General features: G+C 47.7%; 1 long non-coding RNA gene across 3 annotated transcripts in view; it reads right to left on the reverse strand.

Annotated features, from left to right (window-relative positions):
- The window catches only part of LOC148031922 (uncharacterized), a 54,423-nt gene that overhangs the window by 17,313 nt on the left and 15,804 nt on the right, over positions 1 to 21,306 (reverse strand). The window contains exons 4-9 of one of the 3 annotated variants that reach the window (XR_015691728.1): positions 5,263 to 5,401; positions 4,883 to 4,945; positions 4,587 to 4,691; positions 4,246 to 4,296; positions 3,712 to 4,022; positions 3,412 to 3,621 (exon numbers count right to left, since the gene is read on the reverse strand). This is a non-coding gene — a long non-coding RNA (uncharacterized LOC148031922). Of the gene's footprint in view, positions 1 to 3,269; positions 3,622 to 3,711; positions 4,023 to 4,245; positions 4,297 to 4,586; positions 4,692 to 4,882; positions 4,946 to 5,262; positions 5,402 to 21,306 lie in introns of those variants that run through there. The other 2 variants (XR_015691730.1, XR_015691729.1) reach the window with 2 other exon arrangements.

A 21,306-nucleotide genomic window follows, 5' to 3' on the forward strand; every position in this document is an offset into this window, starting at 1 on the left:
CTCCCTCCTATAGATCGAGTCAAGAATCCGTCAGGATCATGTGTCTAGGGCAAAGGCTGGGGAATCAAGTGTCACGAGAACCGGGCAACGATCAGACAAAGTGGTGCCAGTCAAATGCCCTACCTGGCCTCCATGAGAGCATCCCTACTCTCCCACTTAAAACCTGTCCAGCCGCTCCGGTAAAATGCCGCCTAGCCACCTATATCCCCAAGAGAAGTCCAGCGACCTCTCCCTCCTGTGGAAAGCTAGGTCTCTCCAAGCATTGCATGCTCCTACTGCTAGTAGGAAGACCTCCCATGCCTCCTATTCCTCCCAAGCCATGCCTTGGTAATTTTTGCCTCTGCGCTGCTAGTCCTCTAAGGTCTCTAGGTTGTTGAAGTCTCCTCCAACAATCAAGGAGTCCACCTTTGGGAATCCTGCTCCGATCTCCACCCAGAACCTTCTACATGCCCTAACCTTAGTAGGGGCATAGACATTGAGGACGTCAAGGCAGAAGTCCCCAATATCCAATCTGATCCATAGAGCCCTCTGTGCCACAATCGTCCCATGGTCCCATACACAGGCAGTGAGGCTCAGGCCAATAGAGGTGCATACACCTCCACTTCTGCCATGGGCACCAATGGCATGCTCCCACTAAGTGTGTGAACTGTCTGGGAGTACCTTCCCTACCCAATGGGTCTGGGCGGGTTGTGCTCTTGCAAAAGTAAGATGCCAATCCATTTGGCAAAGGCTGCAGCTCCTGCCAAACAATCAACTTCTTGGAACCACGTACCCCATTGTAGTAGAGGCTGTTTACATTTTGGGATGCAAGATGTAAACACATAGGGAAGCCTGTGACTAACCGAACAGGCATTTGTTCGGTGTGGAAGTTGCTGATGAAGAAGAAGAACTATAGGGTATACAGATACGCTTTGTTGCAGGCCTAGACAGTGAACTCCATTCCCCCATGGTGGCCCTTGGGTTGCGGACCATGGGGGTGATAGATGCACCTGGTGGTACCACCAGGGCATCTATCAGCCACACTAAGAGACACGACTCTGTACACTGGTAAAAATGAGCCATCTGTGCCAGGGGCCACTCGATCACATCCGTCGGGGATCTCCAGTGCGGAGGAGCTCGAAAGATAACGCTCAGATGTGGGACATCGGCCCCAGCCCACTAGTTAATGTCCATCATGCAACCTAGCCACTGCATGGAAAAAAGTGTTAGTCCTCCTTCTCCCATCCATTGGGAGATGTGGTCTACCACCTGACTCATCACCTCCTCCTCTATCTGCATCATTGTCTAGTCTCCTGTATGAGAGGTCTAAAAGAAGAAAGCATAGTTTGGTCCGTCCGTGGTGCTAGTAGATAGACCTTGCCACTCCTTGACTTGCGTACCACGAAGATTCCCATCTCCAGGGGTAGTGGGAACTCTCCGCCCTCTGCAACTCTCAGGTAGGACCATGGACCATTGTGAAAAACTCCTGCGGTAGCAGCTGCGCCTATCTAGGGAAGTGTGACGGGCGGCATGGACAAATGAGCTAGTGTGTGTGTGTGTGTGGGGGGGGGGGGGGAGGGAGGGGGGATGGGTAGGGGGTTCACCTATACTGGGTAGGGGTCAGGGGGACTGATCGGCAAGGGAGATGGTGGGGTGGTCATAAGCACAAGGCAGGTGTGTGTGTGTGTGTGTGTGTGTTGGGGGGGGGGGGGGGGGGGGGGGGGGGCGGGACCCGGTGGCTCTTCGGGGGGAGGGAGGGGGCTGTGGACTAGGTTCGGGGTGGGAAATGTGGGGAGGAGGGTGGGGGGTGGGTGTGGGGGATGTGGACCCTCGGATGAGGTGGCCTATGACGCCTCCATGGGAGGAGGTGAATGTGGAGGCTTGTGGTCCTGCCGGGTGGGATGAGGTGGGGGGAGGGGGGGGGGCACTACTGGGGGGCAACGCTTGCCCTCCTACTCCCTACTGCTGCCGTGGCTGTGTTTGAGGCGCTAACTGTAGCCCCCCTTGACGTCTCCCTCTCTGTCGTCTCAGGACCCGTGTAAAGCCGTCAGTGTCCACCTACGGGCCTATCGGTGAAGCCGTCAGTGTCCACCTACGGGCTTGGCTCCAAAGCGTGTGCAAATTTGCTGGCTGATGCCCAAAGTCATGGCAACGCAGGCACTGCCCTCACTACCCAGTCACAATAACATGTTGCCTGAAAGAGTGTTTGCTGCCTCTATCTCCAAAAACTGTGGTATATTCTTTGTCTCTTTCATTACCACCCATACCTTTGGGACTCCTGCGGCTATCACTGCATCCGTGAATGAGGCGGAAAAAATAGTGCCAAAGAGCCATCCAAAGTCTTCCACTAACTGGCAATACTCTACAATCCGGTCTGGGGAAGAGTAGGGTGACCGGATGTGTAAGGAACCTGTTGTGGAGCGCGAATGCCTCCACTGTGAAGAACCATGTAGATGACCCCCTTCGTGGAAGCATCTGTTGAGCTATCCACTAGCTCACGGGCTACGTTTGCCAAGGTGAGTCGTACCATGAGGATACCTTGACCCATGAGAACCGCCTCCGCGAGCTGTGCTGTGCCAATGCGCAGCGTGGAGTGAAGCCAATCGCGAAGCAGGCCCTAGATGGGGAGTGTCCTACGATCTGACCAAAGACCGTTGTTTCTTTCAGCTCCAGCTCTGTGGCGTGGACGGCTAAGAGCTATTCCTCAGAGAGGACGATGCGCAAGGTGTTTGATTGAGGGCACCCGCAGAATGTACCGGCGTCTAACCAAAGGTTTCCATTGCGCATTCCTGCTAAGGACCTACCAATCTTGCAGGGCAGCAGGCAGGTGGACAAGGCCCGAGGGGGGGGGGATGAGGCGGGAGAGAGCTAGCGAGGGGGGGAAGTAGGCGGGGGTGGGTGAGGCGGAGGTAGCGCTGGGGGGACGGAGCAAAAGGCGGGGGGGAGTAGGCGGAAGAGAAGGCGAGGGGGGCATATGTGGCCAGTACGCAAGGGGGGGGGGGAGAGTAGGCGGGGCAGTGGCGAAGTAGGCGGAGGTAGCACTGGGGGGACAGAGCAGAAGGCGAGGGGGGGAGTAGCCATGGCAGTGGTGAAGTAGAAGGCGGGGGGGGAGGGTGGAGAACGCAGTGTCATGGGGGGAGAGAGTTGGGGGCAGCCACAGGGCAGTCGGCTAGGGGGAGAGCAGGTATGATGGCAGGGGCGGAGCGCAGCGCACGTGACGGCAGGAGCTTCACATGAAGTCAAAGTGCAATGGAAGAATGAAATACTTCTAGTGTAACTGATCCAATACCACTCTATGACTTTCAAAGCCACAAGCAATCTTCTTGTTCCTGCAAATAAGGAGGTAAATTTTCTCTCTCTCAACTAAGCAGATAGGAAAAATTTAAAGGCAGTTCGGTTTGACTAAAACCTAGGTTCCTTTGCAACTCTCACCTGCAGACCTTCAGGGGTCAAACAGGCAAGACCCCCAGCTTGCGCAACATTTGAAGGACCTGCTGCAAATGTCAGCATAGCAACTTTATGGAAATCTTTAACGACCGGTCATCTGTCTGAAAATAATAGTGATTCTGGAATAACAGACCATCCTAGACGCACTCCCGTGAACCCTGCAAATTCGGAGAAAGATCCAACATCTATGGCCACCTGAACAAGATTCCAAAAGTCAGATACCCACTTAAAGACTCTCAAATGAAGGTGTAATAATGCAGTCTTTACACTTGCAGCTAGCCATACCTCTCTTGCTCCAGGAATCTCATATATAGATTTTGGGCAATCGTCCGTCATAAAGCAAGAATAAAAAGCATCATAAATTATTACAGATCCATTCCTTCTTGCAAAATCAACCAGCTATTGCAGCTGTTCTCTTGTTGCTGCAACTCCCGTAGGATTATTGGGAGAGCAGAAATAGATCACATCTGTGCGCTTTGTAGATGTCAAGTCTGGAAAGAAATCATTTTCAGGGAGACCTCTCATGTAGCAACCTTGCTTTCATCTTCAGGAAATGAACTACCAGACCCAATTAGCTTGCATAATTCGGGAACCACCTGTTTTGATTTTTGGTTGAAAAGAAAATGGCAATGAGAAAAATATACAGATAAAAGCTGAAAGTAAAGAATAAGCAAGCAGAAAGGCAAAACACGTAAGTCTCCCTTGCTGCAACAACGTCGAGAAAATGTATCAGAAACAGCAAGCAAAACCATCATACAAACTATCCGTATCTGGTGCAAGCATGAAGTCTCATAAAGATATTTGAAGAATGGAACTTACTGGGTAAGATGGATCCTGTACAGCAACTGTTGCATATGGCCCAAACAGTATCTGCAAAGACATAGCCCCTATCAACCAATTCATAAGGAACTTTCTAGAACTGGATAGGCCACACACAAAGGCTGTTTGCACAGGTAAAACAATTTGGGGAGGTTTCACCCGAGAAGATTTTTTCCTTATTCAGAGGCTCTGCAAAGTACATGAGTGAGCTGATATTTATAAAGTATGGAAGTTTAAAAATGTACCTAGTAATAGAGCAAGAATTCTTTAAACATATCACAGCACATAATAAATAGCAGCAAAATCAACAATCATTTGGCAATGAATTGTCGGCAGCGCACCTGTAAACATGCAAAACTGCCTTTTGCCCCATCTGAAACAAAGATTTCTTGTGGTTGCACAGCAAGTCCACTACATAGGACTTCTGAAATTCTCTTTCTCAAAGGCTGTGATAAAAAATGAAAATGAATTAAAATAAGATTGAAATCAAATAAAAAGTCCATACTTCCAACACCAACGTCCAATACAAAAACGGGCAGCTAGATGCAAGGCCAGATTAACAATTAACATGTAAAAGCTCAACCAAGTTGGCATTCTCATCAAAGCACAAATATATTGGCTGTGATAGAAAAGTCACCTCAACTCCCTGATGAGAGACATAACCACTGAAACCACCTAGAGTAGACAAACCATGCGCATACTGCAGAGAATTTACAATTTTAAAGGCATCAAAATAAAGTATGACATATTCCAAAAATATGCTTATAATATGACATCTTCCAAGAATATGTTTATTCAGCCACTTCAGACAAGTCATTATGTGTATAAGCTCACTTTCTCACATCACAACACGAACACCTCAAATGGGGAAATCTTTTTGGCGAGCTTTTATGAGAGAAGCATACTGGTGAGTTGTACAAAAAGAAACTCTAATCAAATAAAGTTCATCCTCCTTCCAAAAACAGAAGATACCACAAGCCAAAAACTACTTTTAAAAAGCAACTTCCTTACACTTACTCCTAGGGAACATCATTTTGGAGCTCAAAAGAAGTATGCGCTAGCAGAGATCACTTTTGAGATCCAAGGTTGACCCAGAAATTATTTGTGCTAGCATGCATCACACCCCTTTTGGGACCAAAACCCTCCATGTTTGTACCTAAAACAAGTCATGTTAGAAGCATTTTAAAGCCTTTGGGCTTTCCATTCTAAATGCTTAAAGAAAAGTCCAAAAAGCTATGTACTCATGTCATCATTTTTCCTGTCCAAATATGATATAGTTATTTCCTCGTCAATTTTGTGCAGGGCTGGATTTGAATCGGCAGTCTTCAAATCATGAACCACAAGTTTGTCAATTACTCTACCCATCAAAACCGTCTTTCTGATTTTGTTATTCAATCTAATGTTAGAGAATATTGCTAGAATGCTCAATTGAAATGACTAAGTTTGTTATTTCAAAAATTGAATCGTGTCACAGTGTTATGCAGAGCACGACGCCCTAGGGTTCTTGCTTGGGCTTGCACTACCAAGCTCCTGCCCATTGCGCTGCTGCCCTGCCATCGCACCCAGCTTTCCCCCCCTCCTCCCTGCCATCGCGCCAGGCAATCCTCCTCCTCCCGTCACGCTGCGCCTCCCCCTCCTGCCAGCAATCCTCCACCTCGCACTTCCCGCCCCCCCCCCCCCCCCCAACGCTAGCCCCCGCCTTATCACCCCCTTCCCCTCTGCCTGTAACTGCCCCCCCGCCCCACGCTGCCCCCACCTACTTCGCCCTGCAGCCCCGTCCGACACGCCCCCCACCCGTGTGTTCTCATCGGGAGCCAGCCATCCGTGGAGTCTAGCACCTCCCCCATCGCCAAAAAACATCTGCCCCTCCTCGCCATCGCCCCCTCCCCCCAGTTGCTCCCTCCATCTACAGCAACACTCCCCTCCTTCAGTAGCACAGCAGCGTGATTGGTAGGTTTTTAGCAAGGACGTGCAATGGAAACCTCTGGTCAAATGCCGGTGCGTTCGGCGAGTGCCCCCCATCAAACACCTTGCGCATCGTCCTCTCTGAGGAACAGCTCTTAGCCGTCCGTGCCACAAAGTTGGAGCTGAAAGAAATAGCGATCTTGGTCAGGTCGTAGGGCACTCCCCATCTAGGGCCTAGCTTCGAGATTGGCTTCACTCCACGCTGCACATTGGCACCGCGCAAATCGCAGAGGTAGTTCTCATGGGTCAAGGGATCTTCATGGTCCGATTCACCTCGGCGGACACAGCCCATGAGCTAGTGGATAGCTCACCTTATGCCTCCACAAAGGCGGTCATCTACATGGCTCCCTACTGGTGGTAGAGTATCATCAGTTAGTGGAGGACTTTGGACGGCTCTTCGGCACAATTCTTCCTGCCTCCTTCATGGATGCAATGACAGCCACAGGAGTCCCAAAGTTACGGGTGGCTGTGAAAGATACAAAGAACATACCAAAGTTTCTGGATATTGAGGTAGGTGGACACTCCTTCAGGCAGCAAGTTATAGTGACTGGGCAGCCAGGGCAGTGCCTGCGATGCCATGACTTTGGGCATCAACCAGCAAATTTGCACACGCTTTGGAGCCAAGCCCCGCAAGTGGACACTGATGGTTTTACACGGGTCTAGAGACGACGACAGAGAGGGAGACGGCATGGGGAGCCTCAATCAGCCCCTATAACACAGCCACGGCAGTAGAGAGCAGGAGGGCGAGCAATGGACCCTCGGCAGAGCACCCTGCAAACCCCCCCCCCCCAACTCGTCCCACCCAGCAGGATCACAGACCTCCACATCCACCACCCACGGAGGTGTCACAGGCTACCTCACCCAAGATCCCACAGCCCCCACACCTACCCTGGGCCCTCCCCATGGATCCCCCCCCCCCCAACACCCTAGCCCACAACCTCTCCCTTCCAAGGCCACCGGCCCCCCCCATACCCGCTTCATACCTCCAATCACCCCACCATCCCTCGATCTTTCTCCTCCCCACCATCTCCCCCACCGACAGGTGACCCCTCCGCCCATCCCCCCCCCCCTTCCCACAGGAGGTGACAAGCCTCATATGCCTATATCCTCCCCTCACCAGCAGCCTAGCCCAAACCCCCCCCCCCCCCCCCCCACACAGCCACCAGCTCATCTGTCCCTGCCGCCAGTCACACTTTCTCGAGACAGGCGCAGTTGCTACCAGAAGAGTTCTTCCATAGTGGTCCGTGGTCAGTTCCGGAGCGCGAAGAGTTTCCACTACCTCTAGAGGTGGGGATCTTCGTGGTCCGCAAGTCATGGAGTGGCAAGGTCCATTTACTAGCATCACTAGATGGACCAAACTATACTTTCTTCCTTCAAACCTCTCATTCAGGACACTGGACAATGACATAGATAGAGGAGGAGGTGAAGGGCCACGTGGCAGGCTACATCTCCCAGTGGATGAAGGAGGACTGGCACTCTTTTCCTAACTATGGCCAAGTTGCATGATGGACATTAACTGGTGGGCTGGAGCCGAGGTCCCACATCTCAGCATTATTTTTCGAGCCCCTCCATAGTGGAGAGCACAGATGGATGTGATTGAGTGGCCCCTAGCGTAGGCTGCCCGTTTCTACCAGTGTACAAAGTCACGCCTCTCAGCCTGGCTGATAGATGCCCTAGTGGTACCGCTTGGAGCATCTATTACCCCCATGGTCCACTACTCGAGGGCCACCATGGGGGAATGGAGTTTACCTTCCAGACCTGCGGCAAAGCGTATTCGCATGCCCCATAGCTCTTCTTCTTCATCAGCAACTTCCACACTGAACAGATGCCTGTTCGATTAGTCACAGGTTTCCCTATGAGTCTACATCTAGCATCTTGGAATGTGAATAGCCTCCACTACAGTGGGGTACGTGGTTCCAGGAAGTTGATTGTTCAGCAAGAATTGCAGCCTGCCCTTCCCGAATGGATCGACATCTTACTTCTGCAGGAACACAAGCTCACCCCTGCCCAGGCCCATCGAGTAGGGAAGGTACTCCTAGGCAGTTCGCACACCTACTGGGAGTATTCCATCGGTGCCCACAGCAAGAGTGGAGGCGTATGCACCTCTATTGGCCCGAGCCTCACCGCTTGTATACGTGACAACGGGATGATTGTGGCAGGGATGGTCCTATGGATCAAATTGGATATTAGGGACTCATGCCTTGGAGTCCTCAATGTTTATGCCCCTACTGAGGTGGACTCCTGGATTGTTGGAGGAGACTTCAACAACCTGGAGGCCTTAGAGGACCAATAAGGCAGAGGTAGAGATTACCAGGGTATGGCAGGGGAGGAGTAGGAGGCATGGGAGGTCTTCCTCCTGGCAGTAGAAGAACGTGATGCTTGGTGGGACCCAGCTTTCCACGAAAGAGAGAGGTTGTTGGACTTCTCTTGGGGATACACGCAACTGGGCGGAGCTCTTCTAGAGCGGCTGGACAGGTTCTATGTGGGAGAGTGGGGTGCTCTCATGGTGGCCAGGTAGGGCAGTTGGCTCACACCACTTTGTCTGTCCTCCTTACACTTGATGCTCCAGCTTACACCCTAGACACGATCCTACCGGATCCCTGACTTGATCTACAAGAGGGAGGAGGTGAGGAGGCAGATTTTGCAGCTCTGGACTAAGGAGTGGGACATGAGGGACCGGATCGCGGAGGAGGTTGCAAAGGTCCTAGCCGAGTCAAGCAGGATTTGCCAAGAGGCAGCCCTACAAGCCAAGCAGCAGAGTTGGGAGGAGGAGAGAGCACTCCGGTGAGACCTAGCAACCACGCAGAGACTACTCCAAGAGGCACCAAGGGATCCCACTCTCCACGCAAAGGAGTTGCATGCATGGGCAGCCCTTGCCGATGTCAAGGATAGGCACTCCGAGTTTTCCTTCCGTACCTCAGCAGCCTTTTGGGCGCGGAAGGGGGACACGATGTGCAGGGAGTTTTCCAGGTGCATCAACCTCGCACCTCAAGAGATCAAATTCGTAGCCTCCATGATCAATATGGAAGGATTCGCTCTAGCCCAGATAAGGTGATGGAGATTACCACTGACTACTACAGACACCTTTTTCAGCAGGAGGCAATCCCAACCAAAGGACAACGCTATAGACAACAGGTTTGGGACCACATTCTATCCCTCGTCGCAGAGGAGATGGACGCTTCCTCCTAGACCCCTTCACAGAGAAGGAATTAGAAGAGACTTTCCATGCACAAGATGGGTAGAAATGCCCGAGAAAGGATGGCCTTTCTAAGGCCTTCTTCACTACCTACTAGGAGGTGGTGAAGGACACCCTACTGCCAGCATTTCACGAGATCTTCAGCTCAGGACAGATGCCAAGGAGTCTATCGGTAGGTCTAATTAGTCTCCTCCCCAAAGGGGGAAACCGGTTGGAGCTATCCTAGTGAAGACTGATCACCCTATTGTCAGTGGCCTGTAAGGCACTAGCTAAGATGATCAGTAGGCGACTCCGCCCCGTACTTCCAAACATCATTCATAACACACAGACAGGTTTTGTCCAGGATAGGAGCATCCTAGACAATGTCTTCACCTTCTTCGAGGCGACTGAGTGGGCCCAGCACAATGGTCAGGGATTAGCTATACTTCTCCTGGACTTCGAGAAAGCCTATGATAGGGTTGACTGGGACTTCTTACAAGGCACCATGGTGAGGCTGGGCTTCCCCCAAGCATCGATCCGTGGGGTTTCTACGCTTTACAAATCGGCTAGCAGCAAGGTTCTCATAGGTGGCAGGAGAGGGGAGGAGTTTCGGTTGGAGAGATCGGTCCAATAGGGTTGTCCTCTTGCCCCGCATCTATTCCTACTCTTTGCAAAGGCGATATCCTACTTCCTCTAGTCACATGTGAGTGGGCTACGTGGCCTTTTGACTTCTGGTGAGGGAGGAGACGGAGCTATTAGATTCAGAGTATACAGATGATACCGCCCTTTATGTAGAGGATTATGAGTTGATGCTGGAGAGAGTGAGACTAACCCTGGAGGTGTTTTGCACTGCAGATGGAGCGAAAATCAACTAGAGAAAGTCGGTTGGTTTTCTTACGGACCCGGACTCTAGCACGGAGTGGGGCATCCACTTGGGATTCAGATGGGTGTGCAGAGGGCAGACCGTCTGATACCTAGGGTTCTAGGTGGGACTCGATATCACTCCTGCCCAGCAATTTCTTCCAGTTCTCAACTCTATCAGGCGGAAGCTGACCTACTAGAGTATTGTCCGCCTCTCCTTAGCAGGCGGAGCCCTAGTTGGTCAACCAAGTCCTCCTAGCGACGGCTTGGAATATTGTCTCGTGTTGGTCCTTCTCCTCGTCTTGTGTAGTTCAGCTTTGCCGCCTAGTGCGGAATTTTCTCTGGGCTGGCTCAAACGGTTCCAGGGATTCTCGGGCCAAGGTGGCATGGGTGAATATCATCCGTTGAGGAAGGGCTTGGGATCATAGACCCAAAGTTCCAGAGTCTGGCCCTTTTGGGCAAGCTAGTAGTCCGCAGGCTCACACCAGAAGGGCAGCCCTAGAAGGTCCTTCTACAGGAGGGTCTCCAAGAGTACAGACCGAGGCTTGGTGGTGATTAGAGGTCATCTTTGAGACGGATCTTCACGACGGCCCAAATCACACTGCCCAGATCCTCCTTCCTCCGGGGCCTACTTCCTGTGTGGTAGGGCCTCCACAAGGCCCTAATTCAGAGCCCCCCAAGATGCCAGGAGAAGATAAGAGACCACCAGCCGTGGTCTAGTACCCCTAGGTCAGAGATCGGGACAGGATACAGATTGGCGAGCACCCCCACATCCAGTGGGCTAGATGGGAGGCTGCCCCTGCTCGTACTATCAAGATGTAGCGGGAGGTATACAGGATGGTGGATTAGGAGGTACTGCAGCAGGCATCAAGTTGTCAGCGAGGAGCTAATTTGAGGAGAAGGGAGATTAACGCAGCGATCCCTCAGAAGTGGCTTGACCCCCGATCCGAGAGCTGGTGGAGCCTAGGGAGGTGTGAGCCGCTAGATTCTCACCAACAGGTATCCCCCTACAGGTGTTAAGTAGAGTGGGCGGCACCCCCTACGGGATTTTCTTTACCGTGCAGGATGGGGGGGCATTTGGTCCTTGACAGAGGGCGGCAAGATGAGGAGATCATTGGCCTTCCTTGGAGGAGGATTCGTGAGGTTGGTCTCCAGGGGAAGACCTGGCATCTAGACCCTTATGTTTTCTGGGAGGAGTTTCGAGAGTGGCGCCTCTGGATATGGGAGAGCAGGCCACTTGATGAGGTAGAGTGGGACCATGGAGAGTGGCTATGGCCGGCCACTGCGGTCGCCAAGAAGCCACTGAGGTTCTTGGAGTACACAGCCACGATTGGCAAACATGTACTAATGTAGAAGGACATGGACTAGGTGCCTTCGCGTAGCAGATAGGGTGGAGCACAGCATCACAAATGCCTTCCGTCAAACTTTCTGGTACTGCCTATGGGATAGCTAGAGGCTGAGGAGGATATCGTATTTCCTACGGCTTTTGGCACATGGAGGGCTAGCGGTTGGGAGTTGGCTAGCCTAGATGCAACAGGATGGAGGGTGTAAACGCTGCCCACAGCAGCTTTTGGAAACTCCAAAGCACTATCTTTGGTCTTGCGAGGTGGCATAGCTCGTGTGGAGAGGAGCCCGCCGCATTCTCCGCCGTCTAGCACCCAGCCTTGGATGTATCTCGTAGGGAGCTTTCTGCTAGCAGACAGTCAGCCAGGGCCGCCACCTTTTGTATGAGGCTAGGATGCAGGACACGATTTTCATCATTGAGGCTGGGTCTCGCGCAGTGGTCGGCTTGGAGGCTTTACCCAGCCGCCAAGTACTGAAGCCCACAGCAGATTGCTCTGAGGTATGGGAGATCATAGGGAGTCTTACAGGATGGCACATCTGGAAGGCACATTGTCAGGAGGTTTTTGGCGGGGAGTGCCTTCCAGTATAGGCGACTTTGGTTGAGCTTTGGACTTCCATCATCCACTCCCTCCGCGGTTGGTGGGACCAGGTGCAGGGCGAGTCTCGAGCACGTCAAGAGCTCCGTTTTCACTTTTTGTGCACCTGGGGCAGCCAGGACCTATTCTTCATGATGCAGGCAGGCAGCCCCAGATGGCGATACATCCCCTCTCCATGGCTTCTTGCCCCCAGACAGCTTTGAGAGGCTTGTATACATGATGTACTCGTGACTTTGCATCAGCTCCAACTAGTCTGTTGAGTATGAGCACTCCGTTGTAATCAGCATTTTGAGTAATATAATTAGCCACATTTTAATTGCGAAAAAAAAAAAGTTTGTTATTTCAAGAAACAAGAGTTTCCCATGCAAAAAATTCCCATATTAGATGATAGCAGCCAATTTCAATGGCTCATAGGCAAAAGTCTGCTCTAACATGATGAACACAATTCAGCGGTGGCTTTGCAAGCACTTGCAAGGAAACAAAAGAAACTTACCTCAATGGGAAACACAAGTTGCAAATAAAAAGGACAGGGCTGCTGGACATTTTCAGCCTTCCCTCTCTAACTGTGTTTCAAGAAATATATTGAATTTATATCAAATACATAGTGGATTTAGGCACATTAGGAAAGACTGATCCCATTTCTCTTGCCTTATCTATTACCATATTTTCTTATTGTGTAGGAATATTTTTGTTAGCCGGTTTTTGTAGCGTGATTCCTTGAAAAAACCAGACCTGTTTACCATTCCGGCAACTATAATACTTTAAAATGTCATGCTATAAAACAATGTTAGTTATAATAGAAAGGATGCCTATTTAAACCCCAAAGAAACTATTGGAATGGAATTTATTTCTTGCATGAAAGGTCAAGAACTATTGTTTTTAATGGATCTTGTTTTTTTCTTTTTCACAGAGAGCTTGCCTCAAGGTTCAAAAAGGTATAGTCTAACTTGATAACTTAAAATCTAGCAAATTGGATAAAATCAAGAGCTTCTTTCACTTGACCACTTCCATCTAACCCTCCAAGCCAAAATTAGGCTATGAAATGGCAAGATCAAATTATGATAAATGGTATGCTTTAACAATATGCACCAAAACCTGTGTAAAAATGTTTGTCCCACATGTCAAACCCTGGTTTGGAAGGATCCACTCATCTATAAACACACATGCTGCCCACCACTCAGCCCACACCCCTTCCCAATGGATATCTCAGTTTGAGTTTGCAGTCCATCAGCCAGGCATCCACTATCAGCCTTCCATCAGCCATCCGCATCAGTTCTCAGCCCTCCATGCCTGCATTTACTGATAGAGACTGTCCATCAGCCATCAGGCAGCAGTTTTCGGCCTTTATCTGCTGCTTCTGAGTGATCTACATCTGCATTTTGCTGCAGCCAGGCATCCACAGCCTGTGTTTGCACTATTGCTGCTGTCCCCAACCTGCCAAGACATCACCTGCAGCTTCATTTTCAGATTGCAGCAGTCATCCACTTCATTCTATCAGTTTTCAGCCTGCGGCCCGCCATTCGAGGTGTCCCTATCATGTCCAGCCTGATCCAGACTCTCCAGATCTGTGTTTGCTGCTGCAGTACACATTCAGAGGTTGTCTACTACATTTCAGGATCCATACAAAGTACAACACACTCTCCAGCTCATACCCTCTACCTCAGTCCTTCAGATGCACGAGAGTTCTAGGTTCAGTATTCACATTGCATAGTGTGTTTATGGTATCGGAGCCAAGTACTCTCTACAGAAACATAGGCTTTTGATCAAGAAAGCTCGTCCTCAGAAACAAGAACTATCTAAAGAAACATAGCCATGTGCTCTCTAAAGAAACATAGGCTCTTGATTGAGAAAGCTCATCAACATCAGAAACAAGAACTATCAAAGGGAAGATGGCTTTGAACACTTCCACATCACTTTAGTCTCCAAAGCATCCTATGCCTAGAGCCGAGCAAGAGTGGTTCACAACTTGCCCAACAAGGTTTCAACACTGGAGGAGAGGCATCAGACTATCATGGAATCTAGAGACCCTATGAGATTTCCCGGGCCAAGTTCTCCTTGTGCATCGAGCTTAACAACAACTTGAAGGTAACATTGATCATTCCCCTTTAGGTTTGGTGCACAAGACTATTGATTTTGCATGAAGGATAGAACCTCCATTTGGGACTAGCCATCCTATTGGAGAAACCAACATGGAGTACAAACCTTTACTTTCTTCTCCTCCATCTACTCTGGTGGCAGATATGCATGCTTTTACTTATGTTTCAGCACCTATCGTTTCTGCTTCCATGCAAGGCATTAGTAGCGGTCAAGAAGAAAGAAATCTTCAAAATGTTTGTTCAATTCCAAGTCCTGAAAAGGACTGGTTTTGTATGTAAACACAAGAAGATGTGCATATAAGAAAAAATTTAAGTAACCACACTCCTTTCAGTTTTTCTTCGAGTTTTGTATCTCAAAACAAGATGAAGTTGGTGCATTATCATTTCAAAATCATCATCTAATTTTCAATTTTCTAAAAATGAATTTCCATTCACTTCCATTCCATCTACACCTCATTTTTCCATCCAGCCAACCCACCCTTCTCTTCTACTACATCTCACTCAACATTCACACCTAGTTCACATCACCTTTCACTACATACATGTACAATCTCACACCATGCTAGGGGCTTCTACAAACGTAGGTACATCCTTGCCTCTTAGGATCTCTGTGTTTTCACATCCAAGTGGTGCAGATGCACCCATGTAAGAGGCCATGGTAGGACTCTGCTGAGAACTTGAGAGATAGCAGGGGGATGAGAGAGAATGTTGTAGAGAGAGATTCAAACTTCCATCGCAAGAAAATGAAAGAAATCAGATGCTGCCCTGTCTAAACAGTCATTAACGCTATCTCCATTGATGGAACACACCGAATATGATGTTTATTTGGATAAAAAACTCTCAAACTAATGCCACCTACTACTATAATCTCTTCAAGGCATGTCACCAGCTCCAAAAGGGTCCCTTGCTAGCTAGAAATGGCATATCAACTATTGTAGCAGCTATGGCAGCCTTCTGTATGTCTCTCTCAGCTTACACAAGGCTGAAATGATCTCTCTCTCTCTCTCTCTCTCTCTCTCTCTCTCTCTCTCTCTCTCTTTTTGTAAAGGATGTTATATTTATAAAGTACTAAACGACAAAAGAGTTACAAAAGTCATGGCAAAAACGCAAAGGAAATTGCCATATGCCAGGGAAGTAAGTCCTCCCGAGGGAGTAAGTCAGAGTGCCAAATGAGATCTATCTGCCAATGCAAGAGACCTTTAAGCCTAGCAATATGTCCCTGAACATTAGAGGCTGAATCAAAAAGAAAAGCATTCTGAATGGTCCAATTGTGCCAACAGCCCCAGTATTTGAGAAAGTGAAACAAGATCTTCATATGCGACTGAGCCGGTGTGGGGTATTTGGGCCGCACAAAAACCCAATCAAAAGGGCTTAGCGAGAAACCAACCACTGCTCGCCAAACCGCTGACAAGAGTGACCAGATTTTCTTAGCGAGAGGGCAAGAAATAAATCGATGACGGGCCGATTCCAAACTCATGGTGCAAAAGAAACAATTGCTGTTGGAGATTCGACGCTTGGAAAGGGCTGAAGCAAGAGGAAGACCACCAATCATCACCCTCCAAAGAAAGACCTTGCATTTGAAAGGTGTCTTGTTCAACCAGCCCTCCATCACAGTTACCTTCCATCTCAACTCTCTCTCTTTTTTTTTTCGTAAAAATCTCTCTCTCTCTCTCTCTCTCTCTCTCTCTCTCTCTCTCTCCCCCCAGCCTCAAAAATGTCTTTTCCACTTGCATGGGCAAGTCTTGCCAAGTGGCAGCCTTTAATCCCATTTTTCAACTTTATCCAGCTTATTAATATTTAATTTTTAAAATATTAATTCTAAAAATTTGATTTAGTAATTATTCTAGTGTCCAAAAAAAAAAATCAACCGACCAATAATTAAATTGGTTGGGCCAATTTGTCTCCCAAGTGTCCCTAAGCAGTTATTGACCCCTAGATTGACATTAACTGATTAATTAATACCTAGTCTCTAATGTCACCACCCACTGACATTAGTAGCCAATGAATTGGTCTAGGCCCAAATTTGATACCACGTACCACCTAGTACTTGTTACGCATAACTTATTACAATTTTTTCCTTTAGCAACATTTGATATCTCGGGGTCCTAGGTCCCACACTATGAAATAATTAACTTGCACCTCACATGTGTAAGTTAGAATAGCACAGTTAATCTTTTAATCGATTAACTTTTAATCAAATGCTAAGCAAAGCAATAAAATTCCATGTCCTCGTGACAGGTACCACGGTTTGCCTAGATGCTATTCCTAGTGGATCTTCTAGTTATATTCCAATGTTAAAGACGACAGTTGGTCAAGGTTATCCGATTTCACTGCCTCCTCCTTCAGCACCTTATGTGTAGGCCATATCATGGGCTATATATTGATGTTGCACTTTGATTCATGACCCAAGCCTGGATCATGGATCAAAGTGTTAGAAGGATTGTCAGCTCATGTGTGAGTTTATGCATGCTAGATGGGCTGGGCATTTTAGTTCATACTTTAGGCATTACTTTAGTGATTTTTGTGTGGCATTTGTGGCATTTTATGCTAGTCGTCCAGCATTAAATGTTCGCCAACTAGCTGCCATATTTGGCATATTTTGGGCCTATTTATTATGTGGCTCCTTCTCCTCCCATTTAGTCATCATCATTCTTCAAGTGGTCTTCTTGTTGGAGAGAGGAACCAGTGCTAGTGCCCACACAGCCAGTGCTTCACTGTTATATGCATCATTCTCATGTTTGGTAGATGGATTCCATTTCCCGAACACATCTCAGAGTTCTCTTCCTTTGCAGTGTTCTATTTTCTTTGTCTTATGTCTTGTATTCAACAATTTATATCAGTACTTGTCTATGCTTCTGTTGCCGCATCACTTCTGGCATGGTATCAAATTGTAGGATCTAGGTTCCTACTGCAATTTTTCTAATGATTACATGTCTTTCTCCCCTTGCTAATTAGGCATGTGTTTTTCAAACCAACAACTTGCATTTTCACCCTACACCTGGATTCCAAACTGCAATTATCAATTTGCTGCATTAAATGCTCCCTCAACCTGCATTTTTCATCTTCTGTCCCTAATTGTCGCTAGATGACTACAAGCCATTTTTGCTATTTTTGGCAATTTTTTACTTTTTTCCTTCATTTTACAGTAGTTGGCCTTCATTTTTTGTCAAATTTTTTGTTACACTACATGTGAACTCTCATTTTGTGAAGTCTTTGCTATTGGTTTGGCTATATTCTCTCTCTATATACCTTCTATTCTCTATCTTCTCTTCTTATCCTCTCCAAATGGCTCTTCTATGCACTTCCACAGATGATAAGTTACATAGACCTAACTATCTTACATGGAGTGTTGTGATGAAAGCCTAGTTTATGTAGAAGTGGATTTGGTATATTGTATGTGGAGCTATTCCTCAGCCTCAACGTCCTTTTCCTCTTCCCGAAGATTTTGATGAGCACAACCATGAGGAAGCTGAAGCTGTGTTTACATGGGATTCGGACGATGCACATGCAATTTCTGCACTACTTCAATGTATTTCTAAATTAGTTCTACCAACGGTTACCTCTTGCCAGACATCACGAGAAATATGGTTGAGATTACAAATGTACGAGGCCCTTTTCCCCATGCGTGTTGTGACCCTTTATGGACAACTTTAGCAAATGAAGTTTGAGCCAAAGAACACCATTCAGTCATTTTTTATCCGTGTTACACATGTACAGGACTAGCTTTGAGACATGCAATCTGCCCTTCCAAATGCACATCTAGTGGAAACGGTACTCTATAAGCTCCCCCCGGAGTTTGATGGAGTGGTGAATGCTTTGCCACATATGTCGTCAATGTTGCTTGAGCATGAGGCATCATTGCATTTACAGGGGAGACTTCCATCTCATTATGGAGGTTCAAATGAGGCCTTTACAGCTTCATAGAGGGGTGACAGGACGAAGAAGTGGAAGGCTCAATGTTCTCACTGAGGTAAGAAGGGACATTTATAGAAGGACTACAAGAAGTTAGCAACCTCACGGAAGAAGAAGAAGTGGAATGCAGACTCCTACAACCAGTTGTCCTCTTCCTTAGACTCCAACTCTAATCCTCCGGCCAAGGGGAAGTTCAAGGAGCGGCAGGGATCCACTTCTTCAAACCAAGGGAAGGGCTTAACCGCCCCTTTCTCTACTGCTTTCTAGTCCAGGTGATGCGGTCATTCCTGGACTTTCCAATGCCAGAGAGGAAGTATGAGAGGGTAGTGAGATGGGGCAGCCGAGCCTCATCTATACAGGTATACACGTGCACACGTTCTAGAGAGGGAGGTCCCTGATGCATCGACCGAAGTCTAGTAGGTTCAAATCCTAGAGTTGGGATATACATCCAAGTTCATGATGGGCTATTTTTTTGACAAAGAGCAGGATTGGCTCCTAGTCCGAGCTGACACGACGGGACACTTTGGCTGTCTTGGCCAAAGGCGGGGAATCCATGGTCACATAAATCTAGAGGCATTTTTGACAGGATGGTCTTATATGCTACTGCGAGACATTGTTGACATAGAGATTTGTTACGACTCTTCTCTATTTTCAGGAATCAGTACGATCAACATCAATATCAGGTTCTCTCCAAGGCACCTTGACTGTGGCTTAGTCACCCACTACTTGGGCATCCATGGTTTTATTCTAGTGGTTCTCTATTGTATGGAGGACTGTGATGAGTCATTATCATTGTATTGTATCAAATCGCCCATGATTTGAGAGAGGGTGTTAGCAGGATTGTCAGCTCATGTGCGAGTCTATGCATGCCAATGGGCTGGGAATTTTAGTCCGTATTTTAGGCACTATTTTAGTGATTTTTATGTGACATTTGTGGCATTTTATGCCAATCAACCAGCATTAAATGTTGACCGACCAGCTACCTTATTTGGCATATTTTAGGCATATTTATTTTGTGGCTCCTCCTCCCATTTAGTCATCATCATTCTTTAGGTAATCTTCATGTTGGAGAGAGGAGTCCGTGCCAATGCCCACGTAGGCAGTGACTCACTATTGTACGTGTCATTCTCATGTTTGGTATATGGATTCCGTTTCCCAAACGTATCTTTGAGTTCTCTTCCTTTACAGTGTTGCAATCTGCCCTTCTAGAGGCACATCTAGTGGAAACGGTACTCTACAAGCTCCCCCCAAAGTTTGATGGAGTGGTGAATGCTTTGCGGGTGCACACATCTTCTACTCTTGTGAGCTTTACACATAAGTCGTTAATGTTACTTGAGCATGAGGCATCATTGTGTTTACAGGGGAGGCTTCCATCTCATTATGGAGGTTCCAGTGAGGCCTTTACAGCTTCATAGAGGGGTGACAGAATGAAGAAGTCGCAAGGTCAGTGTTCTCACTTAGGTAAGAAGGGACATTTACAGAAGGACAGCAAGGAGTTAGCAACCTCACGGAAGAAGAAAAAGAAGAAGAAGAAGAAGAAGAAGAAGAAGAAGAAGAAGAAGAAGAAATAAAAGAAGTGGAATGCGGACTCCTGCAACCAGTTGTCCTCTTCCTTGGACTCCGACTCCGATCCTCTGGCCAAGGGGAAGTTCAAGGAGCGGCAAGGATCCACTTCTTCGAACCGAGGGAAGGGCTTGATTGCCCCTTTCTCTACTGCTTTCTAGTCCAGGTGATGCAGTCATCCCTCACGACTCTCCAATGCCAGAGAGAGTGTGAGAGGGTAGTGAGATGGGGCAGCTGAGTCTCATCTATATAGGTATACAAGTGCACATGTTCCAGAGAGGGATGTCCCTAATGCATCAATCGAAGTCTAGTAGGCTTAAATCCTAGAGCTGGGATTAACATCCAGGTTCATGATGGGCTATTTCTTTGACAAAGAGCAGGATTGTCCGAGTTCACATGAGGGGACATTTTGGCAGTCTTAGCCAAAGGCAGGGAATCCATGGTCACATATGTTTAGAGGCATTTTTTACAAGATGGTCTTATATGCTACTGCAAGACATTGTTGATAAACATAGAGATTTGTTATGACTCTTCTCTATTTTTAGGAATTGGTATGATCAACATCGATATCAAGTTCTCTCTGAGGCACCTTGATGGTGGCTTGATCACCTACTACTTGGGTATCCATGGTTTTACTCTAGTGGTTCTCTGTTGTACGGAGGACTGTGATGAGTCATTATCATTGTATTGTATCAAATCACCCATGATTTGAGGGAGGGTGTTTGTAGAATTGTCAGCTCATGTGTGAGTCTATGCATGCTAATGGGCTTGGCATTTTAGTCTATATTTTAGGCATTATTTTAGTGATTTTTATGTGACATTTGTGGCATTTTATGCCAGTCAGCCAGCATTAAATGTTGGCTGACCAGGTGCCTTATTTGATTTTGGGCTTATTTATTCTGTAGCTCCTCCTCCCATTTAGTCATCATCATTCTTTAGGTGATCTTCATATTGGAGAGAGGAGTCGGTGCCAATGCCCACGTAGCCAGTGACTCACTGTTGTACGAGCCATTCTCGTGTTTGGTATATGGATTCCATTTCCCAAACATGTCTCTAAGTTCTCTTCCTTTGCAATGTTCTTCTGTTTTCTCTCTTCTGTCTTGTGTTCAGCAATTTATTTCAGCACTTGTCTATGCTTCCATTGCTGCACCACTTCTAACACAAAGTGCATCAACGCATAGCCCATGACATGGCCTACAAAACCCCCTCAATGAAATGGGAAACTGATCTAGGAACAATGACAAAATCCTAGAAAATAAAAGGAAATATAAGGTCGTGGTTATACAAGTTCATCCAAGTGAATATAGCAACCTATAACAGTACAAAGTATGACAGATCATGGAACAAATGGAATCAAACAAGGCTTGCCAAAAAGCGTGGAACTTTGGTGGAGGAAGGCCCTTTGTGAAAAGATCTAGCAAGTTGTCTTCAGTGAGTATATAGGAAAACTCCATATGTCTAGCTGACATCCACTCACAAACATAATGGTTATGAACTTCTATATGCTTTGTGTCAGCATGAAACACTAGGTTCCACACAATGGCTTAAG

Source organism: Lygodium microphyllum, chromosome 8 (genome assembly GCF_053477565.2).
Source record: "Lygodium microphyllum isolate KBCC chromosome 8, Lygodium_microphyllum_v1.1.10, whole genome shotgun sequence".
NCBI lineage: Eukaryota > Viridiplantae > Streptophyta > Polypodiopsida > Schizaeales > Lygodiaceae > Lygodium > Lygodium microphyllum.